This window comes from Diadema antillarum, unplaced genomic scaffold (assembly GCF_040938485.1).
Source record: "Diadema antillarum isolate AM-2024a unplaced genomic scaffold, OU_Dant_1.0 scf00000197, whole genome shotgun sequence".
NCBI lineage: Eukaryota > Metazoa > Echinodermata > Echinoidea > Diadematoida > Diadematidae > Diadema > Diadema antillarum.
This window is the reverse complement of record NW_027271086.1, coordinates 1,008,889-1,024,342: the sequence shown is the minus strand read 5'-3', so window position 1 is coordinate 1,024,342 and position 15,454 is coordinate 1,008,889. Positions and strand designations below refer to the sequence as shown.

Below are 15,454 nucleotides of genomic sequence, written 5' to 3'. Positions count from 1 at the left end.
GGTTTAGAAGAAAATATGGAAGGAACGGTTCTCTGCAAAACGGGAAAAAGACGTATATAGCGTGAATTTGGTTTTCAATGTTTCGTTTGTTGCATGTTTGAAAGCAACAATTTAGTCTAGAAATGGAACCTCGTTATATCCGATCAAATTGCCTATGTTTTTCTTTATCATGATGCGCCGAAATTGTCCTCGTTATAACCGGAATCTCGCTATAACCGAACTCGTTATAACCGATTCGTTCTGCCATAGGTTTACACGCAAAGGAAAACGGGACCGACGCGATCACCTCGTTATAAGCGGTTCCTCGTTATAACTGAACTCCTTATAATGGGGTTTCACTGTAGTCAGTTACATGCAGCATACATAAATTTGTAGCACATTCACTTTTGAAAGCAAGTTAATTTACACATATGCAGGAATCTTGAACTGTACAAACTGTTTTTCAGGAACGTTTTTGAGGTGTGAATTTTCTTCAGTTTGTTTCCCTCTTCTTTTTTTTCCTTTTTATTCTTAACCATCAACTTGGGAAAGAACAAAGGAAAGAACTTTCAATGGGATGATATTGCATCACTGAGCTAGGCTCTCTTTCCATTTCACATAACTGAGTATCATTAGTTTTAAACTGCTGCTAGTAATATACATGTATATGCATAGTACAATAACTGGAGTCTGCAGATGACTTTGTTCTATTCATAGAAAAATATGCTTTTTCATCTTATTCGCAGAGAGATTAGGGTCAAAACTTCATCACAGCTCATGCATTTTGATGACCTCAAGGGAATTATGAAATGAAAATTATGGAAAAGGGGGAAAACTTTGTAAAAATACAATGTATATATTTCAGAGCATGGTTTCCTGGGAGTGAATACGGAAATCAAACTCACATGCAAAAAGTCAATAATTTTATGTAATGCCTGTTGAGTTCTTTACTCAAAGAAGTGTTGATAAAAATTTTTGTGGGTAAATGGTGAAGTTCAACCTTGTTGGGTGCTGTCTTGGTGCTGTCTCCATTCCATTGTGTAATGGGCAGTGGCTACTTAAAGCAGAGTGCAAAAATATTATGTAAAGCCAAGTGATACAAAATCAACTAGAAAAGCACTCTGAGAGCGCAGACCTCCGCCAAGCATGCACCTCATTTCCACCACTGATCTTGTTCTTCCATAGAGATATCAGTGATTTCCACCCATACGTACTCATGGCATTGTGTGCTGAAAGTCGCCAGATTTCCCAATATAGAAGCCTTTGTTACGTCATAAACCCTCAGCTGCACGGCGCGCAGAAACTAGAGCAGATTGCTAGAGCACGCACTTTAGTACGCGCATGCAAACCTCAAATACACGCAGCCTGAACTCCTAAGTTCATTGACCCTACCTGCCAAAATATAAAAAACCCTTCATAAATTCCCCCAAAATTCTCCGATCACTACTAAAATGTAATCATCTGCTACTTGTGTCATTCTAAACCTTTCCTGCAAGTTTCATTCAAATCCATTAACTACTTTTTGAGTTATTTTGCACACGGACAAACTAACTAACTAACAAATGAACATACATTGTACAAACCAACGGTAACGAAAACATAGCATCCTCCCTTGGCGGAGGTAATTATCATTCATCAGAATTTTACACACTCACTTCTACATCCTCTGATGGAGGAGATGCCAGGGTTGGAGAAGGGGAAATCGGCAGGGCATCGGAGACAGTAGGTGAAGCGGTTGCTCATCTTGAATGTCCCTGCCGGACAGGGGAGGCAGGGCTCCAGACCAGTGGCTGACGTGTGACCACTGGGGCATGGGGCTGTGATGGGAGGAGGAGAATTAAGACAGGATTATAAAGCGAGGGATCATGGACTACTGGTGGTACATGTATCTGTCATTACCAAAGCACTGCGATTGTCTCTATATCTCTCTCTCACTCAAACAAAGAACAGGAAACCTCACACGGCCCATTCCCACTGTGAACATTGAAATCTAGCAATGCTTGACAGTCTCCAGTTACCATTCAGTGATAACATGTGATGTTACCACTGTTGGAGAATACAAAATGTATTCATGAGTTTTTGACACCACTTAATACATATGCATGATTATCTGGACAGCAGTCTAATTGTATGATTGATCATTTTAGGTTCCCAGCACAGCTTTTAGTGATGTTGGCCTCTATTAATAAACATGCAGAACAATAACAGAAAAGAGACAACCTAAGGACCAAATATATCATGTATCTCTTGTACCTCATACTGCACATCACTGTTGGGGCAACAAAACCTTGTATCTAAAAAAAGTCAAATATTCAGGAGAGCAAAAAAAACTTGACAGCCAACACTATAACAAATGGGATTGCCCTTCCTTTGACATGCCATAATGGCTTCATTCTTTTTTCTTTTCTTTTTTTTTTGGTTGGGGGGTATTAAGGCAGCTATGATTTGGACAGGATATTACTTAACTGATTACTGCAAAACATGATATTTTAGCGGCATGATATTTTCGCGAATATGAGCCGATGGCCTTTTTCATGGCATGAAATTTTTGTGAAGTGCCTCTGGCATTCAATGCATATAGTGTAGACAAGAGCCTTTGCGTGCATTTTAATTTCGCGAATCTTGGCTCTCACGAAATTTGTGAAAGTAAAATGCATGCGAACATTCCTCGTTTTACAGTCTCTGACGAATAATACAAAAGGCAATTTTCGATCAACAACTTTTGAGATACAAGGTTTTATCACCCCAGCACTGACATATCTTTTTAAAGCAAAAGAGATATGTGACAGGCATGCTCCCCACCTCTGCACTGGGAGGGGTTGGCAGCCCCAGGATCGGCCGTCTGTAGCCTCCTGGGACATGGGATGCATTCCGTCGCTCCCCATTCAGACTGGTAGTTGTTGATTGGGCACAGCTCACACAGCTCCAGGCCCGATGGGGAGTGGCTGCCTGGTTGGCAGAGCTCTGCGAAGGAAGAGACGACAAGGTGAATGACATATTGTACCTTTACGATGTCACTTTGACAGTCGAAACATATATTGGAGTAGCACACAAATCGTCTAGAGGTGCGAAAATATACATTGTACCCCACATTTCTCATGAGAAATGCTCAGGAATTGCATACAGTGTACCTATTTTTAGTGATGTGGGTTGTGTACACTTGTTCCTTCCTGTATTGGATTGTGAAGAAAATACATCCTCTCCAGATTTAGTGAGGGAAACTGAGGACAAAGTGTCTTGTTAATTAAAGGACAAGTTCACCTTCATAAACATAAGGATTGAGAGAATGTAGCAATATTAGTATAACACATCAGTGAAAGTTTGAGGAAAATTGGACAATCCGTTCAAAAGTTATGAATTTTTGAAGTTTTTGTGCAGTAACCGCTGGATGAGAAGACTACTGCAGTGTGTGAATAACTTAGATGTCACATGCGTACAACAATATAAGGAAAATATAAAGAGAATTTCACAAAATTTCATCTTTTGAAAAAAGTACACATTCCCCCGACTCGTTACCGACAAATGTTATGGGTAATATCATTCCCCCTGCCTTTAGAAAGAGTCATGTCAAGTGCTCTTTTATTATGCGAAAAAAGTGAAAATATGTTGAATTTTCTTTACATTTTCTTTATACTGTTGTACGCATATGACTCACAAGCTGTAGTAGTCTCCTCATCCAGCGGTTCCAACACAAAAATTTTAAAAATTCATAACTTTTGCATCGATTGTCCAATTTTCCTCAAACTTTCACTGATGTGTTCTACTAATATTGTTGCATTCTCTTAACCCTTATGTTTATGAAGGTGAACTTGTCCTTTAAGGATGCAAGTGTGGTGGCAGGGTTTGAGACCTAAACCTTCTAACTGAAAGTCTCCTGTGCAATCCAATGCACGGCTGCTAGCCTCTACAAATTAAGAACACAGTGATGCCCAGTAGAAACATATTTTGAGGGCAATAAACATGCATTACTAAGGTATGCCTAATCAAATAAAAAAAAAACCAACAACAACACTTGTTCATTTCTAATTAGATTTGTGTGTCCTAGATAAACAAAAATACAACAATTACATATTGTTTAACCACATCAGTTGGTACAGTAACTCTGCTGATGCAACCCCCTCACCTCTGCATTCATCCAGTGTTGTAGCTTTGTTGGTGAGAGTAGAGGTACCCAGAGGACATGGCTGGCACTCTGTCTGACCCACCCTATCCTGGAAGGTTCCACGAGGGCAGTATTCACATGATGACATGGACTCGTTGAAGTAAGTCCCATGGATGCACGGAACTACAAACAGATGCACAATGAAATGGACACAAAAGTCATAAATGATCTCAGTGACATGGATTACTTTGTTGGCCCTGTGAGATCTTGGCTTCAAATTTGATTTCACTGATGAGAGAGACTCGGTGATGATGAATAGTATACAAATATACCAGGCCTGAGAGGCTCTGGTTAAAACTATGCGCATGAGGTAACTTCAGTAGCACTATTTTCTGAGGGGCTGCGCCCCTCAGAAAATAGTGCTACTGAAGTCAACGAAGGCACATAGTTTCAACCGGTGCCTCCAAAAATTGGCTTGGTATATTTGTTTTATATCCCTCCCAATGAATTTAAGAGTATTCGACTGCTGGTATTCTGTAATTTACCTCTTTTTTAAGGGCATCTTGCTTTTATACTTTTCAAAAAGATTGACTAGTCATTCACGCTCGGGAAAGCAGCTCAGCAGGAGGGCAGCGCGTACGCGTACTATGAAGAGACAACTGCGCGCTCAGCCGCTGAAGTGTACTCGGTGCATTGCTGTACAACGTACTGGTAAACATGCGCAAACTGCAAACTCACTACGCGCTTCATACATGCAATACGCCTATCCGATCTGTCAACAAGTACGTTCGGTTGCCAGTGCGGTGATGTGCGTGCTCGAGCTGATCAACGATGTGACTGTGAGCTGCAGTTGATTGTGTTTTCTGTCGTCTTTCTACCTAGCTGTCATGTCTGCACATGAATATGGACTATCATTTCCTGTTAAAATGCAAGTATACATTGTAAATTTGGGTAGCATTCAGTAACAGCGTATAAGGTTAGATTAGGCACTGGAAAAATTCTAGCAATTAAAGCATCGAGTGCCACTGTGAACAAGTTAGACTCTAACTTACTCGTTAGACACTCTAAAAATAATTATTAGGAATGAGATTACGGGAAATAGGGCCTACTGTTAGACAGGTAGAACTAACGTTAGGCTTAACTAGCGCTAACGTTAGAGCAGGCCTACTATCTACTGCAGTTTCGTTTGTCAACATCTTTTGGGTGGGTCGCTCGAGTTTAATAGTGAACTGCGAGACCAACTTTCAAACGGCGAAGCATGAACTCCCCAAAGGCCTACGGTACGTCGAAGAACCCTAGCTTGCTTATTGTTGTCTAATTATAGATCTACGTAGAATGAGGGCTTTATAAGTGTCTGAGTCTGAGTCTCTCTAACGTAACCCGTGTCGCATTGAGTGTATGCGTGCCTTGTGGTTCTCGCGAAGTGCAGTGATCTAAGGCGCTGCGATACCCATTCATTTGTACATGAAATCTCTCGCGAAGCAAAGGTGCTGCGATACCCATTCATTTACACGTGAAATATTTCGCGTCGCGACGCGAAGCAAAAAAGGGGCGAAAATCACCAGCGTGGTATAGTTTTTACCATTTCCCTAGGGAGTACAGTCTTTCGCGGATTTGTATGGTAGAATTATGTTTTGTTGTTTACAGTGCTCTCGACCAATCAGAGGATGAGAAGCAATTTGTGAGGGATATAATATCTGATATAAAGCCTTACTGAGCTTATGAAGAAATAGATATATGGATTTCTCACCTGGTAAGCATTAATCTCGCTCAGAGTGAAACACTGGTTTACATCCCATACAGGGCACTCCTGCTACAACAAACATGCTGATTATTGCAAATCTCGTTATAATGAAGTAAAAATGCAGGTCCCAAATTGAATACATATATATTCTATTCGTTTGGTCATAACTAAATTTTGATACAATGAAAGAAAGAGTGTAGATCGAAAGGACTTTGTTATAATGGGAGGTGCCTGTAATTGCTTTTTGACTCTTATGAGAACCATCTCAGAAAGTCTGTAAGATTTCACATGGCCCAGGCGATACTATCTCAAACAGGACGTTGTTCTCTCTTTGCATGCTTCTTTGAATATACCAAACTCGAGGGCTCACCACACTGGGCATCCCTTCCTCTTCCCTGCCGCACCGATCCTGGCGAGCACTCCGCTTCTGGCTCCTTCCGGATGACCCTAATCCGCCACACCCTGACCCCGCCCTCCCCGTCCAACCCCTCCATGCTCCGGTTGGCGCCGCTCTCGATGCTCCCGTTGTTGAGGTTGGTCTCTATGCGGTTCGAGATCTGCGACGTCTCGGCTACGACCTTGTCGTAGGACTGGGCAGAGAGGCCCTGGTCTGGTGTCGTGTCGTTGGGGATTACCGATGCTATAGTGCACAGAAAACAACAACAACCCAGCAACAGATGTGAAGGATAAATGACATATAACAATCACTTTGGTGGCCTCATTGTACAAAAAAGTGCAAAGCGATAAAACTCCCTTCTACTATTCCTCTTTCTGTCCTGGATACTGCAAATTGTTGAATGGCCGATGTAATGACTGTATGAGTATCCATTATCAAATACAGTAGATGCAAAAGTAAACTTAACCTGTTGAGGACGGACCGATTCTGCTTTTAATAGCACGCATTTCCCAGACACCTGCCCGAGTACACAATGTATACTCGGGGCTATTCTGCAACGGGTTAAGCGGTATACATACAAACAACATTTATTCTACGAAGCTACATGTGACTAACAAATATGTACCACTTGGCTAGAGTAAAGTTCAGCAGAGAGAACAAGTGAGGCATCAGCCAAAATTGAAATATCAAGACAGGATAGAGGATTGAGGTTTAAAGGTACCAACCATTTATGACGACGTTGACGAAGAGGTTTGGGGTGGCGAGCAACCTGAGGCGTTGAGGGTTGACGCTGATGTCACCTGGCCCCTGGAGGGCTTGAGGGGCCCCTGGTTCCAGATCTCCATGGAAAGTGGGAGGCAAGCCATGGAGGAGGGTGATGGGATCTGTTAGGAGCAAATGAGAATAAACTACTGAAGTAATCACGCATCAGTAATAGTGACAATGATAATGATGTCTCATGTCTGGGCGTTAAGTCTGTCACTACCATCAACAGCCTGACTTTAATATGCACATGAATGCTACGTAATCTCAATGGGCATTGAAATAATGAGTTGTAGTGAGTTGCCTTACATGCTTTTTTTTCACATTATGATATTCAAACTTGATGTTTTTTGTTGCGTACTGCACATTCTGTACCTTGTAGTGTCCTACATGTACATGTCTGCTTTTTAGTCTTACTATGTAATATGTATTTTGTCTCGTTTATGATTATTACCTCCGCCAAGGGAGGAGGTTATGCTTTCGTTACTGTTGGTCTGTTGGTTTGTTTGTTTGTTTGTTTGTTTGTTTGTCTGTGTGCAAAATAACTCAAAAAAGTAGTTAATGGATTTTGATGAAACTTACAGGAAAGGTTGAGAATGACACCAGTAACAAATGATTAAATTTTGGTAGTGATCCAAGAAATTTTTGGGAATTTATGAAGGATTTTTGATATTTTGACAGGTAGGGTCAATGAACTTGGGAGTTCAAGCTGCGCATTTTTGAGGTTTTCAAACGCGCACTTAAGTACGTGCTCTAGTTTCTGCTAGGGCGAGGCGCGCAGCGCAGCTGAAGGTGTATGACGTAACAAAGGCTTCCATATTGGGAAATCAGGCGATTTTTCAGCATGTATACCTATGGGTGGAAATCACTGATCTCTATGGAAGAGCCCAAAGAGCTTTTCCCCAGTGATGGAGAGGAGAAAAATCTCTTTGGGAAGAGCAAGATCATTGGTGGAAAGTAGCTGCTTGGCGGAGGTCTGCGCTCTCAGAGTGCTTTTCTAGTTATGAAATGATCTCTTTCCTTTTTTTGGGGGGGGGTGGGGTGGGGATAACCTTTGAAAGGCTGGTCTTAGCCTATGTTGATTCCTCCACCCTATAAATATTTTTACTTACATTTCCATATGCTTGCACGCTTCAATATAATGTAACTGTCTTTTGATTTGTGGAATTGAATTGGATTGAATTGGATTGAATTGGATTGAATATGAATTGAATATGAATACGAATTGAATTGAATTGAATTGAATTGAATTGAATTAAACTGAATTGAATTGGATTGAATTGGATTGAATTGGATTGAATTGAATTGAATTGAATTGAATTGAATTGAATTGAATTGAACTGAATTGAAGTGGATTGAATTGAATTGAACTGAATCGAACTGAATTAAACTGAATTGAATTACATTCAAAACTGACACTTTACGGAAGATGCTCCAATTAAAGGAATACACCAAACAGATATACACGTTTCAGCAACTTGTAATATTTACCCTTTGAGTCACATCTGGCCTCTACACTGGACAGTCTGCAGGTCACTCCATCTCCACAATAGTTTCGAATCTGGAAAGAAAAGCACAAAGTAAACAATGATTTTCACTTAAAACTACAGTTCTTGGAGCGTAAAATAATATTACTGTCATACAGTGCACTCCTGTTATAACAAACACAGTAGACATTCTCATCACAACACAGCTTGTTACAACAAAGTAAAATTTCTTTATACACTTTAATGTTTGACTATAATAAAATGTCAACATAACAAAAGAAAACTGCTGGCCCCAAGGACTTTGTCATAATGCGAGTTTCCAGTACTGTATTCAGTTATCATAAGCAGTTTGTGGTCTTAGCACTGCAATATACAATTGTACACAATCAAACATCTTCAATTATCAAAATACAGGAAATAAGCAAAGTATTATGCATATTTTCTGAGCTTCTGAAAATTACTGATCACTGAATGAATGATTAAAGACTGGATCAGGTGTCTTACCGGTTCATCCAAACTGGAGGAAAGTATTTTCTCCACTCTGCGAGCAAAGGGCGTGTCACAATCGCTCGTTTCGTACAAGAAGGTCATTGGTTGGAGTACATTGTTGGCATGGTGGGTTTCTGAACAGGAAAAAGGAAATAAAGCACAGTGATTTAATTACCTTGGAATCATCATCATGGTTGCATATTACTTCCAATGAAAAAGGAGTTCTATATCTAATCAAACAAAAAATCTGTTTGAACTGATAGTTTGTAGGTCTGATTTCTATCCCTAATATTCCAGATTATTCCACAGAGATCTGAAGTCATAACTGCATATCTTCTCTTTGCTGGCGAGGACATTTTATTTCATTCCATTTCATTTCATTTCATTTCAGTCTTTTATTGTCCACATCATGGATATTTGTTTTGTTCACATCCAAGCAAGCATGGTATTATTTGCTCCCTAAAAATAATTTGTAACATAATTGACACTCCCCTGTGGCTAGAGTCATAACCATGGTTGGTGTCATGGTTTTACTGCCATTAAAAACGTTTCACCATAATCTTACAAGTGAGGTTGTCACAGGTGCTGTGGCCACCTTGAATTATGCTATCCACATGAAGTCAGTTCTTACATAAAAAAAGGTAAAAAATACATAATGTAAAATGAAAAAAAAAAATCTGAAACCTCTTTCTTAACCCGTTGAGGACGAGTCCCGAGTATACTCGGGCATGTGTCTATGGGAAATGCATGTTGTAGCAAAATCAAACCGTCCTCAATGGGTTAAGAGGTATCACACTTATTACTTACTACAGTTTCCTAAATTTCATACATTGAACAATTACAAACAGAAAGCCTAATTTTTTATTTTATTTTTTTTTTTGGAGGGGGGGGGGGGGAAGCAAAAGTGAATGGGATAATTACTGACACCATGACTGCTCACAAATTAATTTTTACCTGGTACAGACAACAATCCTTGTACAAGAACAAAATCTGACTTTATATGTAGTGTATTTAATAATTCATTCTTAATATACAAATATTTGCAGCAAGGGTTTTTGAAGGAGAAGGTGGTTAATTAATCTCTATTGTTGTTGTTTTTTTTTGGTTCTGTTTTGATTTATTTTTGCCTGTGGGTATACAGAGGGATTTTATCAGTACATTGATATATAATGGAGATCACAAAGAAAAAAAAAACACTGACAGTTTTTTCCCATAAAATATATTTTGCCACACTGCTCTTCTCAAGCTACTGTGTCATTGGAAGGCAAATCTATACTGTAAGCAACATTAAAAAAAAAAAATCTTATTCAAAGTTATCAGTACTTTAACTATGCATACATACAAGATAGCTATAAAGGCTAGACAAAGTAGAGCTAGAAGCCACAGAGCCTGGCCACTTTTCTGTGTTGAGTGATACCTGAGCAGTCATCCCAGGGTACCTTGCCATCTGGATGCCAGGTGCCATCGAGGGCGCAGAAGTACTGGCCCCTGGGGCGCGTGGACAGGGCATAGCCGGGCCCGCAGGTGACGGTGCAGTTCATCCCCTGGGTGGTGTGAAGGCAGACGGCAGACCCGCCAACAGGGTCCCGAGGTTTCTGGCAGAGGTTCTCTACAAGGATGAAGTTGGAGAGGGGGATGGAGAGCACAAGAAGAGAATATTATCCCATTGAGGAAGGACTGATTTTGCTACAACACGCATTTTCCATAGACACCTGTCGCAAGTATACTCGGGACTCGTCCTCAATGGGTTATTCAAAAGTTCTTGAATTTAGGAAAGACTGACCTCTCTCTGCTGGTATAACAAGAAAAGAAGCTAGCCATTACTTACAAAAAAAAATCCTTCTTTGCCCTAGCAATGACACAATAATGTGATTATGAATAAAAATGTATACGATTCTGGCAAATCAGATTTGAAGAATGATACAAATTACAACAACAGCATATCATTCTTGTTTCATGGATAATGAAAAGGTGTGTATTTTTTTACCGATGAAATGTCTACTCATGAAAGTGAGACACCACCTTAATGATTTGAATAATCATTGAATGGTTTTAAATATCCCACATGATAAAAAGATACACACTAGGCGCCACTGCCAGCATACTGTAAGTTAATTTTTACTTGAAAGCAAAACTTTATTCTATTTGCTCGAGAGATAAACAAGAAGCAGAAACAAACAGGCACTTTGAAAATGAGAATTAAATCCCAATGATTTTAACTAAATCAATCAAGCAATCTACGACAACCAGACAAGTGGATTGCACAAATTATTTCATGCTTCTCAATGACTGGCAAGTCTCAATGGCTTGCTTGTGATCAGTCCCTTTAAAGCCATCAGAGTAGAAAATGTAAATAATGTTGGTATTTGAAAAGTAGTGAAACTGTAGTCAGCAGAATTTTGTTCTTTCACATGGTCTTTTCACTCATCACCAACTGCTGAAGATGGCAGTGATGGGGGGGGGGGGGGGGGAAGGGGGAGGAGAGAATCTTGGTCTTTGGTCAATTTAGTCACTTGCAACTCCAAAATATGCTTAAGATGATCTCGGTAGATACACTTGACTTGACTAGACTAGACTAGAATCAAACAAAAAGACTTGTTTCGACAAATTTGTATTTCTTTGATAAATGCACTCACAAGAAATAATTTTGTCCATCTTTTCTATCAAATCATTGTTATGCTGTAACCAGGGAGGTGGAAAGAAAGATGGAGATGGCACTCTGAGAGCTTCCCTCAGAGAAAAAATCAAGTGGTCTTACACCGATTAAAGTCTTGAAATCCAACCCTCATTCTGTGATAAATATGTCAAAATCTGGCCTTATCGGTCCACCCATCACCCTCCGGCGCACTAGAGTGACGCAACATGATCTCCTTTCCAGGCCTTCCATAAACACACGCTCCTAAAAATCGGGCTTTGAAGCGATGCGTGGCACCGACAAAATGACATCATATTCAACATTTTGGCAGTCTATTACATTCAGTGAAAGACATCCCCCTTCGAAAGCTACAACTTATGGCTCAAAAATTGGGTAGCGTGGTATGTCTATACCTTTCGCTGGTTCAGCAGACTGTGCTGAGGAGATTGCCGTTTGAACCAGCGAAATCGGTACACAAACAACGGAGTTACTGAGCAGTTAGTTTTGTGCGCTAGAGATGTCATCATATTGTTTCTGTATCGATTATGAGAAATTCCGCACATTTCCGCAATTTTTTTATAGTTAGAGAGGTAGGCCTGACCTTGATCTTCAAAATGATATAAGTTATATGAGCGTGTTCGAGCGTGTTTTCAAACAGTTCGAGTGTAAAAGTAGTGCTTCATAGAGACCGAAGCGGGATTTCATTCGTCTGCACCCGAGCGAGCTGGGGCTTTTCAGCGTACTCGTCGGGTTGTTGTAGGGCCGCCGCGTAGGCGTCGGGACAGCGTTCGTTGCCGTTGTTTCGGTGAATTTGAGTTACTAGTAAATACATATTGGAATGGAAAGTTGAGTGTTAAAAAGTGTAAATTAGACATATCAGCCTTGATTATAATAATTTTCCGTAGAGAATTAAAGATGATATCTATAAAAGCCTAGATGTATGATGCTGTAAGTATATTTTAGGGGGGAAAATAGAGCTTAGTATACAGTGTTTCGCCTCACTCTCCCTCGATCATTCATCGGTAAATACCGGTAATCGGCTTGACTCTACCCCATGCTAATGTTACAAAAAATTGAATTAAAAAGTAGTAGAGTACACCTCTGGAGCTAGTAGAATCTAACGTTTAACAGTGGTTAGATTCTAGTTTGTGAAATACTAGAGTCTACTAGCTAGGACTAACGTTAGGTATGCTTTTGCTAGGCAGCATACCTGAGGTGACGCTGCGCTATTAAACAGTGTCCTGAGCCTTGCCCTTGCCTTGGCCTCCAATTTCTAAGCCAAGGCCCAACTAACTTTCTGAGTTTCAGTTTCAATTGTAAATCAAATTTAGTTAAGTTGCTGTGTCAATGTGATTTTGAATTTGCTAAAGAAGCAATTCCTCCTCAACAAACTCGTCTCCGTCAAAATCACGATCGCCAGAACCACCACCACTGCTTACACCACTGCTTACACTCTAGAATTCTGTGCTCACACCGTAGGACGCCATTTTATTCCCCGACCACAATGCATTTCGCGTCGTGAGTTTCCGCCACAAGATTTACGACTTGCAGTGCGCCGAGCGTGAGTAATGGGATTACGGGAGGGGGAAAAAAAACACTGTCGGGGCCACGCATGACTTCAAAGGAAACTCAAAAGAGCACACTCCATCTTTCTTCCACCTCCCTGCTGTAACAGAGTAATAACAGCTTTTACAGGTATAAATGAACTGCAGCTCCCATTTCAATGACAAAAAAAAAATGTTAATGTACATTACATTTGGACAGTAAGTATGTAGGATGATATCATTCTTGTTGGTTGATTTTTCTCGTCTATGAAAGTCACATACAAACTGGAAGGGGATGGCACCCTACGGCAAACATGAACCCAGTGTCGAGAGCATCACATACGTTGCACATCTATGAAGATGACACAGGATCGCGTGTTCCCCGCCTCATCCGTTGCCAGGTATTCGACGGATGTGCGCCCCAGTGGGAACAGGCTGCCGGGGGCGTGCGACCGCGTGACCATGAGGGCGCTGCCGGAGTTGTCGGAGAAGAGCGGCTCGTCCCACATGACCCTGTGCTCCTGCCGCGACGTGATGACAGTGCTAGGCGATCGGCAACGACTGATGGAGGGCGGTTCTCTATCTACAAAATACCAGAACAAATCACACCATGCTACTTTCAGGAGGAAACTAGCAATGGCAGCTATAAGGACTGTGATAGAGTCTTCATATGCTTGCAACAAGCAGTTTGATTAGTTGATGAAGATAAAATCCATAGCAGCGCTTCTAATTTCATGCTATGAATATCTGTCAGCCTTCTGGCTTTTTTTGGCACTATCAATTTCTGTAAAAAGAAAATATCCTGTGTTTGTGTGCATATGCATATGCATTCACCCGTCCCCTGCCAAAGCCTAAAATTTCCGAAACATTTGGCTATAGAATTCGCAAGATACCTGCATTAAGTAGTTTATTGTGTCTTGCATCCATGTGTGCGCAACATTTCATTACCCTCATTTCTTTTGAGATGTACACTGATGCCATATAAACACAAAGGACATTCATGGAAATCAAATACTTTATTTATACTTTATACACAAAAATTACTGTCATTAGTAAGACAATTTGGCACGTGATATCTGTTGTACGACCATATTCATGACATGTACTGGTCAAAATCATTTGAATACCATACCACATTAAATTGTTCCCCGATCTTTAACTTCTTCATGGTTCATACATAGTAAATCTGTCAATTTCAATAGTGCCATGATAGAAACTTAAAACAATAGAAAAAGATATAAGTTTACATTTGACAACCATGAATAATGACGCTTACACAGTGAACTTTTCACCTGCAAATGTTTGGAAAAAATGAAAAGAACAAGGAAACAAAAATATATACTGAATGCATTATCTGTAAAAAGGAGAAGTATTAATTTACCTTCCACAATGACACTGAAAACACACTGGGCCCGATTTTGTGACGCATCCTCTGCTATGTAGGTGACATTCCAGTGTCCAAGGGGGAATTCCCATGGTGATTCCACGTTTGGGATGGCACGCAGGGTGGGGACTTCCCCAGAGTTGTCAGTGGGGGTGGGGACAGTCCATGTCACCAGGGTGCTGTCTCTGCGAGGGGCGGTCTCCACGGTGATGGGCGATGGGCACACCAGGTTAGGCACTGTGAAATCTACGCAAAGGGAAAACACAAGAGACATTAGTGGATTGAGTGAACCTTTGAACTTCACCAACATACATTTTTGCACCTCTCCTCCTCCTTCAATTCCTCTCATCATCATCATCATCATCATCACTTGTCATCATCATTATTGTCATTATCTCCATCATCTCCATCATCATCATCATCATCATCATCATCACAGTATTAATCATCATCAGCTTCAACATCTTCATCATCACCATCAGCATCAGCTTAATCATCATCAGTAGCATTATCATCATTATCATCATCATCATCATCATCATCATCATCATCATCATCATCATCATCACTTTCACCACCAACATCATTGGTTAATATCTCTTTTCCCCATAATGGCACCACTTGGCAGCAAACAGTATCATCCGGGTGCAGTCAAGCATTACACAGATGGCCACTACATCTCACCCTCACAGACAGCTGAGGGGTCGTACTGGTTGCTCCAGCTGCCATTGGCGAGGCACTCCTTCTTCCTGGACCCCTGCGCTGGAAGCCGGGGTTGCAGCGAATCCTGCACACACTGCCGTAGTCCTGACGAGTCCGACTGCATCGCGACGGGAAAAGACTGCCGAATGAATTGCTGACAGCATTGGACACTGAATAGCTGAAATTAAGAACATGAAAGGTACGTGTATATCAGGCAGTTGTTATTTCT

At 40.8% G+C, this 15,454-nt stretch overlaps 1 pseudogene; it reads right to left on the bottom strand.

Annotated features, from left to right (window-relative positions):
• Positions 1-15,454, bottom strand: part of LOC139723680 (sushi, von Willebrand factor type A, EGF and pentraxin domain-containing protein 1-like) — a 73,281-nt pseudogene that overhangs the window by 23,761 nt on the left and 34,066 nt on the right.